A 21,798-nucleotide genomic window follows, 5' to 3' on the forward strand; every position below is an offset into this window, starting at 1 on the left:
TGGGGAAGTAGTGGCTGAAGAGATCCCTCTTGACACTGGGTCTACTTTGCAGTCCCACTCACGTTGGCAGTGGCACTGGTGTCTGATCATGGTGCTCATGGTGTAGCCATGAAGTTGAGGCCTGAAGCATGAGCATGCCTGGAGGGACTATGGTTCTGGAATCCAGAGTGATAATGGCACAGGTATCTAAGGCTCAGGGACCCCTGCTCCCCTGTGAGTAACAGCATGTGATGTGCGGGTGCTTGTGCAGCAGTCATAGAGTTAAGCAAGGGAGCACAGGCTTATGCAGCGTTAAAGTGGCTCTGAAGTCAAGGTAGAGACAAGATCTCTATGGTATCTAAGCCAGTACCTGGAATGAAACTATGGGCAGAAACAGTTTGACTCTGGGTCCCAGAGTGCTAACTAGCTCAATATGACTTATGGGCAGGGCACTTGTATGGTTGGGAGAGGTTTCAGCTTCTCGGGTGGTAGAGAAGTGTGTAGACACATCTCCCTTTCTGGGGATCCTGGACAAAAATAGCTGTTTGTTGCCTCTTTAGCAAAAGTAGCCAGTGTCCCCTATGGAGCAGACTGTTAGGAAACTCAATGGTTCCTGCCATGCAGCTGATAGCAACAACCTTTGTCTTTCTTATTTGTTCCTTGCTCTCTCCTGACATCTAAAGTATGCTAATTTCACCAGCAATCTTTTCTATGTGCATATTCCCAATATTTTTGCTCCACTCTGTTGCCACAGACTCTTTAGTGGGCCTTTCAAACTTCTCTGGGATGTTTTGGTTTGTGGCTAGCGGCCTGTATTTGTTACTTTGTAGGTGAATGAAGGCTGGTACCACCTACTCTGCCATTTTGATTGATGTTTTGATAAATGCATATGAAAGTTTCTTTAGTTAGATTTATTTTACCACAGGCTGCAAATAATTTGGGAACTGGATCTGTGCCTTCGTTTTAGCTAGATTTGGGACCTCAGCATCTGAAGAATTTGTTTCCATTTTTTTGTTTTGCCTTTAGTCTTTCTCAATCCCTGCTTGTCTGCATCTCAGAGGGATACTTATTACCTATCCTGCCTTAGTCTCCACCAAAATCAACCATTGCATCAGTGGGGGCCCTGAGTACCTAGAGAATTTCTTTCAGGATTTTGTGTTGCCTGAAGACTCCAGCAATCCCCCTACACTCGCATCTCATAGGAGAGTTTATCTTAGCTTTCCTGCTCTTCTCTTAGCAACAGGTCATCACAGTCTCTTACTCAGTGTAAAGCCCAGAGGGTTTATCTTCATTCTTATGCCTTGCCCTTAGATTTCATGAGGTCCTGCACACTGTGTCTCAGTGCAGCAAGTCTCTTCCAGTATTCCTGACCCTTTTCCACCAAAGGTAACTGCCTGCTACCTTGTACTGGGTGTGAAGTTCAAACACTTGAAGGTTTCTCTTAACATTCCTACCCCGGTCCAATATTTCTCATGAGTACTCTGTGAATGCCTCTGAAAAAGTGTTGGCAAGTGGCATACTCTCTGTTCTGGGGACTCCAAATCATCATGCCATCCCACACTTGGTCAATAAAAATTCCTTAAACATTCATCAATTTTCTCATTTCCCATTTTTCTGACAGCTTTCTCCCTTTTCCACTGATTCACCAAAAATGACAGAAACTGTTAGATTTCTTCACTCCAAAGAGAGGTGTATAACTTTTTTGGATTTTAAGTCATTAGGTTTAATCCCTCATTCTTAGCACTCTGATAAATTTGTTTCAAACCGTGACTTTACATATTGTCTGGCTGGTTACTGTTGTTAGGATGGGAATGACATTTTCTTGTGACTTTTTACATTCTAAGCAGAAGGTAATACCTGATAGTTTACATATAAATGATAATTTTTCTCTTTCAACATATGTATACATATATATGTACTATATATACACACACTACATATAATATATATGCTATACATGTTGATTAAAAATATTTTTGAAATTATTCTTTTAGAATGTATTGGAGGTATTCATCTTTTCTTTTTTAATACCTCCGGTGGTAAGAAATCTTTCACTAATTCCAAAATTACATCTGCTCTAAAATTAGAGTGACATTCAAAACAAAGTTTATAAATAATGGTGGTGATTAATTATGTTTTTTGTACAGTTGACTCTTGAACAACAAGAGGGTTAGGGCTGATCCCCTACATTGTTAAAAATCTTTCCCAAAACTTAGCTACTAATAACCTACTTTGACTAGAAGTCTTACTGATAATGTAAAGTCACTTAACATGTATTTTGTATATGTATTTTGTTTTGTATTTTTATAATTAAAAAACTAGAGAAAATAAAATGTTATTAAGAAAATCACAAGAAAAGGAAAATATATTTACTATCCATTAAGTGGAAGTGAATCATCATAAAATTCTTCATCTTCATTGTCTTCATATTGAGTAGGCTAAGGAGGAACAGGAAGAGGAAGGGTTGGTCTTGAAGTCTTGGGGTAGCAGAGATGGAAGAAAGTCCATGTATAAGTGGACCTGTGCAGTTTAAACCTACATGGTTCACAGGTCAACTGTAATGAAATAATTGGGATGATTTTTTTAAAGGCTAGTCAAGTGAAGCAGTGGTTGTGGAAAAAGAACAAATAAATCTGTAACTGGTTGTGATCGGTTAGTTGTAAACACCATTGCACCCAGACCAGCCCGGATGACTTTTTATGCTTCTTCTAGATACCTTTTGAAGGCAATTCAAAATTGATTTTAAGTGATGGCAGCATCATTGGAATAAGGAAATTCTTCTGATGGTGACTGTTTAATTATGAGTAGTAAATAAAAAGCAAATATCTAGAATGCTGTAATTTTAAAATATATTTTCATTGCTCATGTATACAGTCTTGAACATTTGTTGTTAAAATTACTTTAAAATATTTCAGATTTTAGTCTTTCTTGTACTCTGAATAATCCAATGCCAATTGATAATATATGGTTTGCCATTTTATTGCTTTCTTTGTAAATGCAAAAAGAGGTTGATTTTTTTTTAGTTTACTTGAAAGTATATCATAGGCATCTTCACCTTATTAACAACTTACAGTGATTTCTCTTTTTTTCATACCACAGCAGACAGATGTGTTTTAATAAAAAAGAAAAAAGAACCTTTAATCAGAAAGTCTGATTAAATTCAATATTAACTCAAACTCTTAAAAATATTTTGGAAAAGTCAACAGGATACATCACAGAAAAGCAGGCAGCTGCTAAAACTTCTTTGGTGGAAAAGTAACTTGCATACTTATCCAAGCTGCTGAAATGATTATGAAAACGAGGTTTTTTTTCTTTTTCCAAAAACAGATTTTAAGATACACCAAAGAAGCTATACAGATATTCCCTAACAATACAAAACTTTAGCAATGAAGTTAAACTATATAGCAAAAGCCAAGTATGACAATACACATGAATAATTTATAAAATAAGCCTTTAAATCCTAGAAAACTAAAGTGGGGAGATCTTACTGAATGGTAACATACATAAAATGAGGACTAAAAGCAGGGAACAATCCTTAACATTTTCCCAATGACTGACTAAACCTCAAAAAGACAACTTAGGAAAATGATTAACATGCAGTTTTTATTTTTTTCCTAGCCAATTCAGTTCTACTTAGATAGATCTGGTTACCAGTCAATACATATATAGATTAGTTCTTTTTTTTTTTTTTCTACTTAGTTACTACCATTTTTAAATTTTTCATCTTTTCCCTATTTTTTCCTTTGGTTTGATGAGTTGAACTCAAAAAGTTTGCTACCTAAAATGATTACCAACGCTTATAGCACTCGAGAAGTGCAATCCTAGAAAAGGCAAATTTTTAACAGAGGTGGCTTGACAAAGTTAAGCATTCATTCTCAATATAACAATGTCTCCCATGTTAGTCACATGGTTAATGGCTTGCTCTTGGCTAGATCACATGACCCTGCATGATACTGGAATGCTTCCTGGTGAGGTACTGCAGAGCTACATGCATATACACCCATGAAAGCTTTCAATAAATGCAAAGCATTATTTTAAACCATTTCAGTAGAATAAATAAAAACATATCGCATTTCTCTTGGCTTGCTTTTCTTCCTGAGCTGACTTGGAGTGCTGTTGGTGATACAGAAGTCACAACAGTTAGTTAGTGGCTACTCCAAGCTCTTTAGACTTCAGCACTTTCCGTTCTTCAAGCCTCAGCACTTTTCTTTGGCAGCAATTATGGTATTCTTCATTAGCATTGCCACTGTCATAGTGCCAACACCTCCAGAAACTGGAGTGATATAACTGGCTTTTTGCCTAACTCCTTTAAAATCCACATTTTCAACCAACTTAGGTTTAGCGTTACAGGATCTTGAACTGTATCTATTCCCACATCAATGACTATTGCTCCTTCCGTGGTCATATTTGCTGTGATCAGATTTGGAATGACTGCAACAGATATTACAATATCTGCAAGAATTGTATGTTTCCTCAACTGCTCTTTGGGGGTATATCAATGAGATATTACAACAGTGGGATCACCTCCGTGACGTTCATGCACCCCATCTGTGTGCAGTGACATTGCAATGGGCATTCCAAGATTTTTTGACCTTCCAGCCAAACCACATTCTTCCCTAGAGTTGGAATGCCAGTTTGCTTAATTATTTCCCACACACCGCACAGAGTAGCTGGTACATGGAATACTGGTCCAGATATATTCGCCCTACATTTATTACGTGAAAGCCATCAACATGCTTATCTGGAAAAACAGCATTGCAGATCTTTCTCTCATCAATGTGCCCTGGAAGAGACAGGTGAAGAAGGAGGCCATCTACATTACCATCATTATTCAATTTATTGATTAAATTAAACAATTCTTCCTCTGAAATTGAAGCTGGTTTCACAATTGTCTCACTGTTGATTCCCACATCTGAAGCTGCCCTGGTTTTGTTGAGGATATAGGAGTGACTTGCAGGATTTTTGCTGACCAGAGTCAAGCATAGGCATGGCCATTTTTTGCCAGAGGCCAGCTACTCCTCCACCTCCTGCCACACTTTCTGCTTCATCCACCTGGCCAGTTTCCTGACAAAAGCTTCATTTAGTTGGCAATGGGTTCATCCTAAGAACCCCACTGCTTCATCCAAAGCTGACAGACCAAGAGTGAGTATATGAGGGCAAAGGCAACAATTTTTAGGTTGGCCAGCTGTTCAGTTGGTGCAAAAGCTTAGCTCATAAGAGCAGTGAGAGTTATTGGAACCAGTAAGAGCTCTTCCCTGAGGAAGTTCAAAGGAACTGCCACGAAGTGAAAAAGGCGAGGACAGAGGCGGCAGCTCTGAGCAGGCTGGATCAGTGGGCGGCCAACGCTGACATGAGGAAAGTCACAGCCAGAGTCCTGCGCCGGTGCCCGCGCTAGGCTGACACTGATTTTAAACTTTTTTGCCTTTGCGTCCCAGCCTAGTCAAAGTTCTGAAAAACATCCATTTTAAACTAAATTTCAACTAGTTATGAAATAATTAAACAAGTTTTAAAAAAATTTTGACTTGGTGCCCAAGTATTCGATTTTTATTTTCTGTTACATATCAAAATTTAAGAATATGTAATAATAGTGAATTATTAAAAAGTTACTACCCTCTATGTAAAATTTTTTTTAATTGTTGAAAATGATTTCTTTTGAATTTCATTGACATCCTCATGTTTTGAAAATTGCAGGATTTGTTGCACAAAGCCACAGTTCACGGTGTTCTTACATTTTATGATTTTATGAATGCCCATTCTGTTCCCATGGAAACTTTCAGTTTTTATCTTCTAGATATTTTTAAAGCTTGTTATTTATATTGAAGGTTTTTTTAATCCATAAAGTTCCAATCCAACAAATGTATCATTTTTCTAAGTGTAAGCTCCTTTGCAAATGGATTTGTTCCTGTCTTACATTAGGTACCCTTCTTTTTATATTCTACAGTTGTCATATATTTGTTGACATATGGTCAGATAGAGCAGCCAAGGGTTGGTGCCCCTTAGCAACATCCTGCAATCCTGTCTCCTTTATTAATACCTAAGCTTACTTTTTCCACTCACTTTTTCCTTGTCTTACTCTGAAACATATACATTTCCAGAAGAGTTCGTGAAAATATATTTGTAGTTGAATGAGTGCTTATAAAACAAACACTTGTGTAATCTAAGTCAAAAAGTAAAACTGGCAGCATTCCAAAACACATATCCAGTCTATTCATGCCGTTCTCCCTAATTACAGTTCTATCTCTCCACCCTGGAAGTATCCCTATGTCTTAATCAATTTTGTGCTGATAGAACATCTCAGATGATAGCAGCATGATTTATAATCTTTTGGGTATATCCACAGTAATGGGATGGCTGGGTCATATGGTAAATCTAGTTCTAGATCCTTGAGGAATCGCCACACTGTTTTCCACAAAGGTTGAACTAGTTTACAGTCCCACTAACAGTGTAAAAGTGTTCCTATTTCTCCACATGTTCTCCAGCACCTGTTGTTTCCTGATTTTTTAATGATTGCCATTCTAACTGGTGTGCAATGATATCTCATTGTGGTTTTGATTTGCATTTCTCTGATGGCCAGTGATGATGAGCATTTTTTCATGTGTCTGTTGGCTGTATGAATGTCTTCTTTTGAGAAGTGCCTGTTCATACCTTTTGCCCACTTTTTGATGGGGTTGTTTGTTTTTTTCTTAATTTGATTGAGATTTTTGTAGTTTCTGGATATTAGCCCTTTGTCAGATGAGTAGATTGCAAAAATGTTCTCCCATTCTGTAGGTTGCCTGTTCACTCTGATGGTAGTTTCTTTTGCTGTGCAGAAGCTCTTTAGTTTAATTAGATCCCATTTGTCAATTTTGGCTTTTGTTGCCATTGCTTTTGGTGTTTTAGACATGAAGTCCTTGCCCATGCCTATGTCCTGAATGGTACTACCTAGGTTTTCTTCTAGGGTTTTTATGGTTTTAGGTCTAACATTTAAGTCTCTAATCCATCTTGAATTAATTTTCATATAAGGAACCTGGAAAAGATCCAGTTTCAGCTTTCTACTTATGGCTAGCCAGTTTTCCCAGCACCATTTATTAAATAGGGAATCCTTTCCTCATTTCTTGTTTTTGTCATGTTTGTCAAAGATCAGATGGCTGTAGATGTGTGGTATTATTCCTGAGGGCTCTATTCTGTTCCATTGGTCTATATCTCTGTTTTGGTACCAGTACCATGCTGTTTTGGTTACTGTAGCCTTGTAGTATAGTTTGAAGTCAGCGTGATGCCTCCAGCTTTGTTCTTTTGGCTTAGGATTGTCTTGGCAATGTGGGGTCTTTTTTGGTTCCATATGAACTTTAAAGCAGTTTTTTCCAATTCTGTGAAGAAACTCATTGGTAGCTTGATAGGGATGGCATTGTATCTATAAATTACCTTGGGCAGTATGGCCATTTTCACAATATTGATTCTTCCTATCCATGAGTATGGTATGTTCTTCCATTTGCTTGTGTCCTCTTTTATTTCACTGAGCAGTGGTTTGTAGTTCTCCTTGAAGAGGTCCTTTACATCCCTTGTAAGTTGGATTCCTAGGTATTTTATTCTCTTTAAAGCTATTGTGAATGGGAGTTCATTCATGATTTGGCTCTCTGTTTGTCTGTTACTGGTGTATAAGAATGCTTGTGATTTTTGCACATTGATTTTGTATCCTGAGACTTTGCTGAAGTTGCTTATCCACTTATGGAGATTTTGGGCTGAGACAATGGGGTTTTCTAAATATACAATCATGTCATCTGCAAACAGGGACAATTTGACTTCTTCTTTTCCTAACTGAATACCCTTGACTTTTTTCTCTTGCCTGATTGCCCTAGCCAGAACTTCCAACACTATGTTGAATAGGAGTGGTGAGAGAGGGCATCCCTGTCTTGTGCCAGTTTTCAAAGGGAATGCTTCCAGATTTTGCTCATTCAGTATGATATTGGCTGTGGGTTTGTCATAAATAGCTCTTATTATTTTGAGATACATTCCATCAATACCGAATTTATGGAGAGTTTTTAGCATGAAGGGCTGTTGAATTTTGTCAAAGGCCTTTTTCTGCATCTATTGAGATAATCATGTGGTTTTTGTCTTTGGTTCTGTTTATATGCTGGATTATGTTTATTGATTTGTGAATGTTGAACCAGCCTTGCATCCCACGGATGAAGCCCACTCGATCATGGTGGATAAGCTTTTTGATGTGCTGCTGGATTCGTTTTGCCAGTGTTTTACTGAGGATTTTTGCATCGATGTTCATCAGGGATATTGGTCTAAAATTCTCTTTTTTTGTTTTATCTCTATCAGGCTTTAGTATCAGGATGATGTTGGCCTCATAAAGTGAGTTGGGGAGGATTCCCCCTTTTTCTATTGATTGAAATAGTTTCAGAAGGAATGGTACCAGCTCCTCCTTGTACCTCTGGTAGAATTCGGCTGTGAATCCGTCTGGTCCTGGGCTTTTTTTGGTTGGTAAGCTATTAATCATTGCCTCAATTTCAGAGCCTGCTATTGGTGTATTCAGGGATTCAACTTCTTCCTGTTTTAGTCTTGGGAGAGTGTAAGTGTCCAGGAAATTATCCATTTCTTCTAGATTTTCTAGTTTATTTATGTAGAAGTGTTTATATTATTCTCTGATGGCACTTTGTATTTCTGTGGGGTCGGTGGTGTTATCCCCCTTATCAAGTTTTATTGCATCTATTTGATTCTTCTCTCTTTTCTTCTTTATTTGTTTTGCTAGCAGTCTATCAATTTTGTTGATCTTTTCAAAAAACCAGCTTCTGGATTCATTGATTTTTGGAGGGTTTTTTGTGTCTCTATCTCCTTCAGTTCTGCTCTGATCTTAGTTATTTCTTGCCTTCTGCTAGCTTTCAAATGTGTTTGCTCTCGCTTCTCTAGTTCTTTTAATTGTGATGTTAGAGTGTCAATTTTAGATCTTTCCTGCTTTCTCTTGTGGGCATTTAGTGCTATAAATTTCTCTCTACACACTGCTTTAAATGTGTCCCAGAGATTCTGGTATGTAGTATCTTTGTTCTCATTGGTTTCAAAGAACATCTTTATTTCTGCCTTCATTTCGTTATGTACCCAGTAGTCATTCAGGAGCAGGTTGTTCAGTTTCCATGTCGTTGAGCAGTTTTGATTGAGTCGCTTAGTCCTGAGTTCTAGTGTGATTGCACTGTGGTCTGAGAGACAGTTTGTTATAATTTCTGTTCGTGTACATTTGCTGAGGAGTGCTTTACTTCCAACTATGTGGTCAATTTTGGAATAAGTGTGATGTGGTGCTGAGAAGAATGTATATTCTGTTGATTTGGGGTGGAGAGTTCTATAGATGTCTATTAGGTCTGCTTGGTGCAGAGCTGAGTTCAATTCCTGGATATCCTTGTTGACTTTCTGTCTCATTGGTCTAATGTTGACAGTGAGGTGTTAAAGTCTCCCATTATTATTGTATGGGAGTCTAATTCTCTTTCTAAGTCTCTAAGGACTTGCTTTAAGAATCTGGGTGCTCCTGTATTGGGTGCATATATATTTAGGATAGTTAGCTCTTCCTGATGACTTGATCCCTTTACCATTATGTAATGGCCTTCTTTGTCTCTTTTGATCTTTGATGGTTTAAAGTCTGTTTTATCAGAGACTAGGATTGCAACCCCTGCTTTTTTTGTTTTCCATTTGCTTGGTAGATCTTCCTGCATCCCTTTATTTTGAGCCTATGTGTGTCTCTGCATGTGAGATGAGTCTCCTGAATACAGCAAACTGATGGGTCTTGAGTCTTTATCCAATGTGTCAGTCTGTGTATTTTAATTGGACCATTTAGTCCATTTACATTTAAGGTTAATATTGTTATGTGTGAACTTGATCCTGTCATTATGATATTAGCTGGTTAATTTGCTCACTAGTTCATGCAGCTTCTTCCTAGCATCGATGGACTTTACATTTTGACATGTTTTTGCAATGGTTGGTACCTGTTGTTCCTTTCCATGTTTAGTGCTTCCTTCACTATCTCCTGTAGGGCAGGCCTGGTGGTGACAAAATCTCTAAGCATTTGCTTGTCTGCAAAGGATTTATTTCTCTTTCACTTATGAAACTTAGTTTGGCTGGATATGAAACACTGGGTAGAAAATTCTTTCTTTAAGAATGTTGACTATTGGCCCTGGCTTGGAGAATTTCTGCCAAGGATCTGCTGTTAGTGTGATGGGCTTCCCTTTGTGGGTAACCCAACCTTTCTCTCTGGCTGCCCTTAACATTTTTTCCTTCATTTCAACTTTGGTGAATCTGACAATTATGTGTCTTGGAGTTCCACTTCTCGAGGGGTATCTTTATGGCATTCTCTGTATTTCCTGAATTTGAATGTTGGCCTGCCTCACTAGGTTGGGGAAGTTCTACTGGATGATATCCTGAAGAGTGTTTTCCAACTTGGTTCCATTTTCCCTGTAACTTTCAGGCATACCAATCTGATGTAGATTTGGTCTTTTCACATAATCTCATATTTGTTGGAATCTTTGTTCATTTCTTTTTACTCTTTTTTCTCTACACTTCTCTTCTCACTTCATTTCATTCATTTCATCTTCAATCTCTGATACCATTTCTTCCAGTTCATTGAGTCAGTTACTGAAGCTTGTGCATTTGTCACATAGTTCTTGTGTCATGGTTGTCATCTCTATCAGTTCTTTGAAGGTCTTCTCTGCATTGATTATTCTAGTTATCCATTCTTCCATTTTTTTTTTCAAGGTTTTTAGTTTCTTTGCACTGGTTCCATAGTTCCTCCTTTAGCTCTGAGAAGTTTGATTGACTGAAGACTTCTCTCGACTCATCAAAGTCATTCTCCATCCAGCTTTGTTTCATTGCTGACGATGAGCTGCATTCCTTTGGAGGGGGATATGCGCTCTAATTTTTTGAATTTCAGCCTTTCTGCACTGCTTTTTCCCCATCTTTATGGTTTTATCTGCCTTTGGTCTTTGATGATGGTGATGTACTGATGGGGTTTTGGTGTGGGTGTCCTTTCTGTTTGTTAGTTTTCCTTCTGACAGTCAGGACCCTCAGCTGCAGGTCTGTTGGAGTTTGCTTTACGTCCACTCCAGGCCCTGTTTGCTGTGGTATCAGCAGTGGAGCCTGCAGAAGATAGAATATTGCTGAACAGCGAGTGTTGCTGTCTGATTCTTGCTCTGGAAGCTTCGTCTCAGGGGTGTACTCTGCCGTGTGAGGTGTGAGATGTCGGTCTGCACCTAGTGGGGGATGTCTCCCAGTTAGGTTACTTAGGGGTCGGGGACCCACTTGAGCGGGCAGTCTGTCTGTTCTCAGATCTCAACCTCCATGCTGGGAGATCCACTGCTCTCTTCAAAGCTGTCAGATGGGGGCATTTACCTCTGTCGAGGTTTCTGCTGCTTTTTGTTTAGCTATGACCTGTCCCCAGAGGAGGAGTCTACAGAGGCAGGCCAGCCTCCTTGAGCTGTGGTGGGCTCCACCCAATTCAAGCTTCCCAGGGGCTTTGTTTACCTACCTACCTAAACCTCAGCAATGGTGGGCACCCCTCCCCCAGCCTGGCTGCTGCCTTGCAATTAGATCTCAGACTGCTGTGCTAGCAATAAGGGAGGCTCCGTGGGCGTGGGACCCTCTGGACCAAGTGTGGGATATAATCTCCTGGTTTGCCGTTTGCTAAGACCCTTGGTAAAGTGCTGTATTAGGGTGGGAGTTACCTGATTTTCCTGGTGTTGTGTGTCTCAATTTCCTTTGGCTAGGAAAAGGAATTCCCTTTCCCCTTGCACTTCCCAGGTGAGGTGATCCCTCACCCTGCTTCCGCTCTTACTAGTCAGGCTGCACCTGGGGACCAGCGCCAACTGTCCAACAGGACCCAGTGAGGTGAACCCGGTATCTCAGTTGAAAATGCAGAAATCACTCATCTTCTGTGTCGCTCATGCTGGGAGCTGGAGGCTGGAGCTGTTCCTATTTGGCCATCTTCTCTACTCACCTGGTTGAAGTTTTGAGTTGATACATAAAACATTATAATTTTTCTCATTTAAAATATTGAGAAATTGGTTCTCTATTAGCACTTGTAGATGCCTAATTTACAGAGGTAGATTTCTGATTTTAAGTGGGGTATCCTGAAATTGAAAAATGCTAAACCTAAAATGAAAATGCTGGGTCATAGATTCTGTATATCTTTACCTTGGCTAGATAATGGCAGATTGTTTTCCAAAGGGGTGGTACAAATATTTCCATCAAATGTGTATGAGAATTCCATTTATTATATCTTCACCTGTTAACCAATTTTCCTAATAATTGAGAAAAAATTCTGTATTACAGAAGAAAGCCAGTTATAAAATATGCAAGAAATTATAGAAAATATAATTTTACTGGCCCAAATGATATTATTAGATTAAGAGGACAATATTAATTGGTATCAAAATCATTAAGTAAATGATTGATGAGAAACTGGTCATTGGTTAATTGTTAAAAAAAAAACCCTAATGGATTACTTTTTAATCTCAAGGAAAAATGCTTATCTGTATAGTGAAAGGGAAAAACAAAATAACTTAGTGTAGGAATTTATCATTCATAGTGCCACCAATGATGGTTAACCCCATATTATGTGACTTTGGATATGATGCTACATGAAGTATACACCATCACTTTGAATTGTTATTGGAAAAAATAATATAAATGTATTAAGCTTCTAACATAATAAACAATACAGAATATAGACTATAGACAGGGGATACAGGATACAGGCTAACAAGTTCAATAATACCATAGCAAAGCAACTAGACAAATTCAGGAATATTCTACAGAATGTAATTGGCTTGGGGTTTTAAAAAGTTAGTATTATGAAAAAGAGATTGTAATCAATTGTAAGAAATTTAACAAATATAAAAGCCAGATGCAAGATTGGATCTTACATTTGATATTTGAATGGACAAATGAACTGCATGTAATTTTTGGATCAACTGGGGGAATTTTGAACATCGTCTCAGCAGTAGGTGAGATAAAATGTACTGAAAGAGAAAGTTACCAAAAAACAAAACCAGATTGAGGAATGGTATGTACAATAAAATTTATATTGATGTAAAACTAGAAAGAGGTGTGTGTGTGTGTGTATAAAGACCTGGAAAGGTAAACATTAAGGTAATTCGCATTGGTGCCCACTGATGGTAATTAAATTGATTTAATTAAATTCAAAAATTTCCTATAGTGCACATGTGCTGCTTCTGTAACTGTACTTTTTAAAAGTACAAACAATATAATAAAAAGTCACCCAATTTAACTGATTACTTTTTGTTAACTGATTACTTTTTAATGGAGTGTATTTCCTGCTAAGAATTAAGATATAAAACAAAGATATTTTTGGCCTAATAATAATTCTATGCATGACTAGCATTTCATATGCTAGATAATCTTCCTGGAAATAATGATTGCCTTGATTGTTATTATAAAGACCACTCCATAGGGTCATAAATCATCTAGTGTCCTCATCTTCTTTCCTGATTGTGTGCATTTTAGTATGAATCTTAAAAGAGGTAAAGTATTTCTTTCTCTATTTTAGCATTTTACAGTTTTGGTTCTATCATTTTCTTCTCTGTTATATTATGTTTAGCTTATTAAAGGAAGAAATAGATTGATTAAAATAAATTACAAAGAATTTATGTGCAGATGGCTGTCAATAATTGTGAACAGGTTTTTTACACTCCTACTTATTTCATTTTATAAATATGTATTTTCAAAAACATGCACATCTTTTTCCTACTCTCTTTTCAAAGGCTGAATCATAATTTCTCAGTTCTATACCCCAAAGTAATAAGAACCATTTATGACAAACCCACAGCTAACATCATACTAAACAGGCAAAATGTGGAAGCATTCCCCTTGAGAATGTGAACAAGACAAGGATGCCCACTCTCATCACTTCTATTCAGTATAGTATGGAAGTCCTAGCCAGAGCAATGAGGCAAGAGAAAGAAATGAAAGGCATCCAAATAGTAAGAGAGGAGGTAAAACTATTTCCCTTTACAGGTGATATAATTCTATACCTAAAAAACCCCATCCCATAGTCTCTGCCCAAAAGTTCTTAGAACTGACAAATAACATCGATAATGTTTCAAGATACAAAAATCAATGTATAAAAATTAGTAGCATTTCTATACAGAAGTAATGTCCAAACTGAGAGCCAAATCAAGAACATAATGCCATTCACAGTAGCCACAAAATAGATAAAGTACCTAGGAATATAGCTAACAAGGGAGGTGAAAGATCTCTACAATGAAAATTACCAAACACTGCTGAAAGAAATCAGAGATGATACAAACAAATGGAAAATCAATATTGTTAAAATGACCATACTGTCCAAAACAATGTACAGGTTCAATGCTATTCTTATCAAACCACCAATGACATTTTTCACAGAATTAAAAACAACTATTCTAAAATTCATATGGAACCCAAAAATAAGCCTGAATAGCTAAAGCAATCATAAGCAGAAAGAAGAAAGACAGAGGCATCACATTATCCAACTTCAAACTATGCTACAAGACTACAGTAACCAAAACAGCATGGTACTGGTAAGAAAATAGACACACAAAATCAATGGAACAGGCTAGAAAACCCAGAAATAAAGTCATACACATACAACCATCTGATCCTCAACAAAACTGACAATAACAAGCAATGGGAAAAGGACTCCTTATTCCATAAATAGTGCTGGATACCTGGCTAGCCATAAATAGAAGATTGAAACTGGACCCCTTTCTTTCACTATATACAAAAATCAACTCAAAATGCATGAAAGACTTAAATGTAAGACCAAAAACTATAAAAACCCAAGAAGAAAACCTAGGAAATCTCATTCTGGTCATAGGCCTTGGCAAAGATTTCATGATGAAGACTCCAAAAGCAGTTGCAACAAAACCAAAAATTGACAAGTGGGACTTAATTAAACTAAAGAGTTACTGCACAGCAAAAGAAACTATCAACAAAGTAAACAGACAACCTACAAAATGGGAGCAAATATTTTTGAACTATACATCTGACAACGATCTAATATCTACTATTTATTAGGAACTTAAACAATAAGCAAAAACCAAACAACCTCATTGAAAAATGGGCAAAGGACATGAACAGACACTTCTCAAAAGACAACATACAAGCACCCAACATGCATATTTAAAACGTTCCTCCTTACTAATCATTACAGAAATGCAAATCAAAACCACAATGAGATATTATCTCACAATAATCAGAATGGCTATTATTAAAATAGGCTCATGCCTATAATCCCAGTACTTTGGAAGGCTGAGGTGAGAGGATTGCTTGAGCCCAGGGGTTTGAGACCAGTCTGGGCAACATGGTGAGACCCTGTTTCTACAAAAAAATAATAATAATAAAAACTAGCCAGATATCATGGTGCATGTCTGTGGTCCCAGCTATTCAGGAGGCTGAGTGGGGAAGATTGCTTGAACCCATGAGGTTGAGGCTGCAGTGAGTTGTGTTCATGCAGCTGCACTCCAGCCTGGGTGAGAGAGTGAGATGCTGTCAATAAATAAATAAATAAATAATTAAATAAATAAATAAATAAAAAGTACAGATGTTGGTAAGATTTCAGAGAAAAGAGAACCCTTATACACTGTTGGTGGGAATGTAAATTAATTCAACCATTGTGGAAAGCAGTTTGGCAGTTTCTCAAAGAACTTAAAACAGGATTATCATTCGACCTAGCAATCCCATTACTTTTTACACATTCAATTTTTTGTTGCTATTGTAATTCTTTTTATTTTTACATATGCTATTCATACATAATGGGTCGATAATGGGTTAAAGCTAATATTTTTGCTTTAAATAGCTGATTATCTTTTAGGCCAATTAAAATATAGCAATTTCTGCCTGAAATATTTTCTTTAACATTTTTGTAGTATATAAACCTGCTGGCAATGAATTCTGCTAGTTTTTGTTTATTTGAGAAAGTCTTTATTTTTCTATTTGAAACATATTATTACTAGGGATAGAATTCTGGGTTGAGAATTTTTCTTTTTCAGCACTTACAGTGCTAGACTAGGGTCTTCTGGCTTGTATCATCCCTCTAATTGTTATCTTACTTTCTCTGTATATATGTATCCTCCTTTTTCTTTTGATGTCTTCAACATTTCTTCTTTGTCTTCTGCTTTCAGCAGTTTGAAGATGGTATCCTTGGTCGGTGGTATGTATGTTTGTGTAATTATCTTTCCTGGTATTCTCTGAGCTTGTTGAAATAGTGGTTTGGTGTCTGTCATCAATTTTGGAGAATTCTTCACTCTTTTCCTTCAAGTATGTCTGTTGCCTTTTTCTCTAATTCTGTTTCTAGAATTTCAATTACATGTACGTTAGATGGTTTGATATTGTTCCGCGGCTCCTGTATGCTCTGTTCTTCTTCTTCTTTTTATTTTTTGTTGTTTTTTTTTGGATTTTTTTTCCCAAGTATGGGAAAGAGAAAAATCTTTGTGTTTCAGTCTGAGTAATATCTGTCAATCTATCTTTAAGTTTACTAATTCTTTTGCTAGATTCCTCTAAGTCTACTGATGACTCGGTTGAAGGCATGCTTTGTCACTGTTATTGCGCTATATGTTTCTAATATTTCCATTTGATTCATTCTTGTGTTTCCATCCTTCTGCTGAAATTACCTGACTGATCCTGCATGTTGTTCATCTCCCTTAGAACTTTAAAACATATTAATCATATTTATTTTAAATTTCTTGTCATTTAGTTTCAACATCTGTGTCATATCTGAATCTGGTTCCTGGTGATTGATTTTTTTCTTGGTAGTGTGTGTATGTGTGTGTGTGTTTTATTTTCCTTACTTTTTGTATTCCTCATCATTTTTTGTTCAATACTAGTCATGTTATGTAGGAAAGAATGGTTTTTATTTCTAGAAATGGGTGTATCTTTTTTTTTTTCCTGCTAGGCCTTTAGTGTCAGGGATGAGTTAATCTATTTAGGAGGCAGGCTGAGTTTGAAGTTTGTTTCTGCTATGGCCCCAGTGCCATTCTGCAGTAGCTGCAGTTCCTATCTTCAGGCTAGCACCATAAAAGTTACTTTCTTAGGACTCTTGCCAGTCTTTTTCATGAGTGCTGGTGGGGTCTATGGAGAAAAGGTGAGAACTTTACCTTCATCTGCAGTCCCTAGGACTCTATGGTCTCTCACTAGCCCACACTCAGCTTCTATTAATTAATTAACGATTCTAGCTGAATTATTCTTATTCACATCTGGCTTCATCTGCCCCAGGGAAGCAAGTGCTTATATCTTATTTCTTCCTGCTGCAGTTGTCTTTCCATTGAATTCAGACTAATTAATTGATGTATGAGTTCAGCTCACTGATTTAAGAGTCATGAATTTGCAATTTGCCCAGCATATGTTGTTAGAATGAGCTCTCTCTAATCTACGGTAGAAGCCAGAGTTTATTAGACTCCATTGTTGCTTTGTTATACTGAAGCAAGAGATCTAAAGTAAGTTTGCGCAATAGAAAGAATATTATGTGTATTAAAGGGGGACTGGTTAACTACATTAGAATATATATGGTATATAGTTCTATTGCTAATCTTATTTTACAGAGGAGAAAATAAGGCTCAGAAGGGCTAAAAATCGTACGGGAACCATTCATAGTAAGTAATAAGCTGGTACCTCACTATACTATATTACTTTTCTTATTATTAGCTTTTAAAAAATTGTGGCAAAATATTCATAATATAAATTTTAACATCTTAACCATTTTTAAGTGTATAGTTTAGTAGTGTTATCTACATTCACATTTTATAAACTTTTTTGATCTGGACACTACAATTAAACTTAGTGTGTTAGGTTGTTTTTGCATTGTTATAAAAGAATACCTGAAGCTGGGTAATTTACAAAGAAAAGAGATTTAAATGGCTCCTGGTTCTGTAGGCTGTATGAGAAGAACGGTGCCAGCATCTACTTGGCTTCTAGCGAGGGCCGCAAGAAGCTTACAATCATGGTGGAAGGAGATGAAGATACAGCATGTCACATGGTGAGAGTGGGAGCAAGAAAGAGAGAGGGGAGCGATTCCATGCACTTTGAAATAACCAGATATCACATGAACTACCAGAATGAGAACTCACTCATCACCAAGGGGACGGTGCTAAGCCATTCATGAAGGATTTGTTTCTATGATCCAAACATCTCCCACCAGGCCCCATGTCCAACTATGGGGATTACTTTTCAACTTGAGATTTGGGGGGAAAAATGTCCAAACTATATCATTCATCCCCTGACCCACTAAATCTCATGTCCTGCTCACATTTCAAAATAGAATCATGCCTTTGCATTAGTCTCACATAGTCTTAATTTGTTCTAGACTTAACTTAAAAGTTCCAAAGTTCAAATCTAAAGTTTCATCTGAGGCTCAAGGCCAAGTTCCTTCCACTGATGAACCTATAAAATCAAATACAAGTTACTTTCTTCCAAGATACAATGGCATTATAAGCATTGGGTAGATATTTCCATTCCAAAAGGGAGAAATTGGCCAAAAAGAAAGGGGTAATAGGCCCCATGCAAGTCTGGAACCCAGCAGGGCAGACATTAAATCTTAAAGCTTCAAAATAATCTCCTTTGATCTCATGTACTGCATCCAGAGCACACTGATGCAAGGGGTGTGTTCCCAAGGCCCTGGGCAGCTCTGCTTCTGTGACTTAGCAGGGTGAAGCCCCTGTGGATGCTGTCATGAATTGGAGGTGTGTACCCGCAGGTTTTCCAGGCTCAGGATGCAGGCTGCCCATGACTAACATTCTGGAGTCTGAAGGGCAGTGGCCGCCTTCCCACAGTTCCAGTAGGCCAAGTCTCTATTGGGGTTTCAGCTCTACATGTCCTCCTCACAATGCCCTAGTAGAAATTCTCAGTGAGGGGTCCAGCCCTGTAACAGGGTTCTGTTTGGGCACATAGACTTTCTCATACATCCTGTGAAATCTATAAGAAAGCTGTCAAACCTCCTTCATGCCTGCATTCTGTGTGCCTGCCACTTAACACTATATGGAAGCTAGTAAATTCTGTGACTTGTGACCTTCAAAGCTGTGGCTCAAGCTGTACCTGGGCCCTGTTGAGCCAAGGCTGGAACTAGAGCTGCTGTGATGTGGGGAGTAGTGTTCTAAGACTGAGCAGGACAATGGGACCCTGGATCTGGCCCCCCAAACCATTCTTTCTTCCTAGGTCTATAAACCTGTGATGTGAGGGGCTGCCTTGAAGACTTCTGCAATGCCTTTGAAGTCTTTTTCCCATTGATCTTAGATATGAGCACTTGGCTCCCTTTTAGTCATACTAATATCTTCAGCAAGTGGTTCCTCCACAACCTGCTTGTATTCCTCTCCTGAAAATGCTTCTTTTTTCTCTGCCACATGGCTAGCTTGCAAATATTCCAGCGTTTTACACTCTGCTTCCCTTTTAAATATAAGATTCAACTTTAAGTCATTTATTTGTTCCCATATCTGATTGCAGGCTGTTAGAAGCAGCCAGGCTAACTCTTGAACATTTTGCTGCTTAAAAATTTCTTCTGCCAGTTACTCTAAGTCATCACTCTTAAGTTCAAACTGCCACAGATCCTTAGAGCCTGGACACAAAGCAACCAAGATCTTTGCTAATGCATGACAAGTGTGACCTTTGCTTGAGTTCCTAATAAATTTATCTTTTCCATCCGAGACCTCCTTAGCCTGGCCTTCACTGTCCATATTTCTCAAAAAACTCCTGACCTCAGGTGATCTGCCTACCTCAGCCTCCCAAAGTGCTGGGATTACAGGCATGAACCACCGTGCCTGGTCGCTGTCCATATTTCTATCAGAATTTTGGTTACAACGATTTAATCAGTCTCTAAACTATTCCAAACTTTTCCTCATCTTCTTTTCTTCTTCAGTGCCCTCCAAACTCTTCCAACCTTTGCCCATTGCTCAGCTCCAAAGCTGCTTCCACATTTTCTGGTATCTTTATAGCAATGCCCCACTTCTGATACTAATTTTCAATATTAGTCCATTCTTGTGTCTCTATAAGGGAATACTTAAAACTGGGTCATTTATAAAGAAAATACGCTTAATTAGCACACAGTTCTGCAGCCTGAATGAGAAACATCATGCCAGCATCTGCTCGGTTTCTGGTGAGGGCTTCAGGAAGCTTACTATCATGGCCTAAGATGATGGGAAGCCAGCATGTCACATGGTGAGAGTGGAAGCAAGATAGAGATGGGGAGATGCCATGCTCTTTTAAACAACCATATCTCTTTTGAACTATAAGAGCAAGAGCTCACTCATCACCACTTTGTAAAGGGGATGGCATAAAACCATTTATGAGGGATCTATCCCCATGAAAAAAACATCTTGCACCAGGTCACACCTCCAACATTGGAGATTATATTTCAACGTGAGAATTGGAGGGAACAAGCATTCAAACTCTATTACTTAGAAAGTTATAAAAGTACTAAAAACTCAATAACGCATTGTTTAAAAAAGTGTGAAATGAAGAAAATATAGAAAGAAGAAAACAGAAAAGCATTTATAATCTCTAAACCCAGATAGAACCACGTTAAACATTTTGGTAAGTGGGATTTTTAGGGTTCTTTCTAAATACTTAAGTTTGTATACATTTCTTAAGTAGTATTCTGAAAATAATTTTTGAACGACACTTTAACTTACTAAACTTCAACTGATATTGTATTAGATTGTGTTGGCTTTATTTAGTGGCCAGGTTTTTCTCATGTATAATCTGTAGTTACCTAACTTTCCCAAGTTTTTTTCTTTCAAAATAAAATAAATATATATTTTTATTCATTAAAAAACCTTAACCTCAAATCTTTTACATTTATTTTTATTTGATTTAAATTTGTGGGCTTTGACCACGATTCCAAACTCCTGAGTTTACTTTTAATCTTCATTCCATCATACATCATGCTTCTATTCTCAGAACTTGGTGTTGAGGGCAAAGCCCTTTTGACACGTTCCATGAGAGCCTTAATTCTGTTGGGATAAAGGTATTAATCCTCTTAAGCAGGTGTCAGCAATTATTATTATTATTATTTTTTTTTTGTAAAACACTAGATGGTAAATTTTTTCAGCCTTGTAGACTGTATAGTCTTTTTATAGGCAATGCATAAATGAGCATTAATGTGTTGCAATAAAACTTTATTTCAAAATGTTTAAGCAATGCCTGGATTTTGCCCTTATGTCTTAGTTTGTAGCCCACTACTCTCAAGGTAAGATTGGTTAATTGGTGTGAATCTGCATAATTGTATTGCTGTCCAGACAACCATAGGTCATAGAACTCTCTCAAGTTGTTGGATTAAAGTCTTCAGGCAGGATTGTGTTCTTCAGTACCCCAGAGGTCTTATTGCTTCTCATTATTAAAAGGTGACAATCTATCCACATTTCTTATGTCTCTGCCTTTATCACTTATTTCTACCCAGTGTTAATTATGTTGCTTGAAATAGCACAGCTATTAAATATTCTACTTGAGGAATCAAAACCTCGGTTTGTTTTTTCATTATACAGCACTAACTTTTAAATAAGGCACAATCATATCTACCACTGATTATGTTATTAAAATTCTCAAAACTATACCCCCTCATTAACTGTGTGTTAGCTAATGTTTAACAATCACCTCTCAGGAAAAGACAAACAAACGTTGATTTGTAGTGTTTGATGTTATCTGTGGTTTAACCACTCCAGACATGGCCAGTTTCAAACTAGCAACATGACATCACTCAATGTGGAGGTATGAAAAAATGAACACAGTGGCTTTTCTGAGCCAGAGGAAACTGGTGCCAGCATACCACTGTTAAGCTCAGCAGGTCCCCTGGCATGGCTAGGACGCGTCCTTGGT

The 21,798-nt window shown here is 37.6% G+C and overlaps 1 pseudogene; it reads right to left on the minus strand.

Annotated features, from left to right (window-relative positions):
• Window positions 1-4,119: 4,119 nt before the first annotated feature.
• Window positions 4,120-21,798, minus strand: part of LOC102124617 (bifunctional methylenetetrahydrofolate dehydrogenase/cyclohydrolase, mitochondrial-like) — a 112,957-nt pseudogene continuing 95,278 nt past the window's right edge.

This window comes from Macaca fascicularis, chromosome 6 (assembly GCF_037993035.2).
Source record: "Macaca fascicularis isolate 582-1 chromosome 6, T2T-MFA8v1.1".
Classification (NCBI taxonomy): Eukaryota; Metazoa; Chordata; class Mammalia; order Primates; family Cercopithecidae; genus Macaca; species Macaca fascicularis.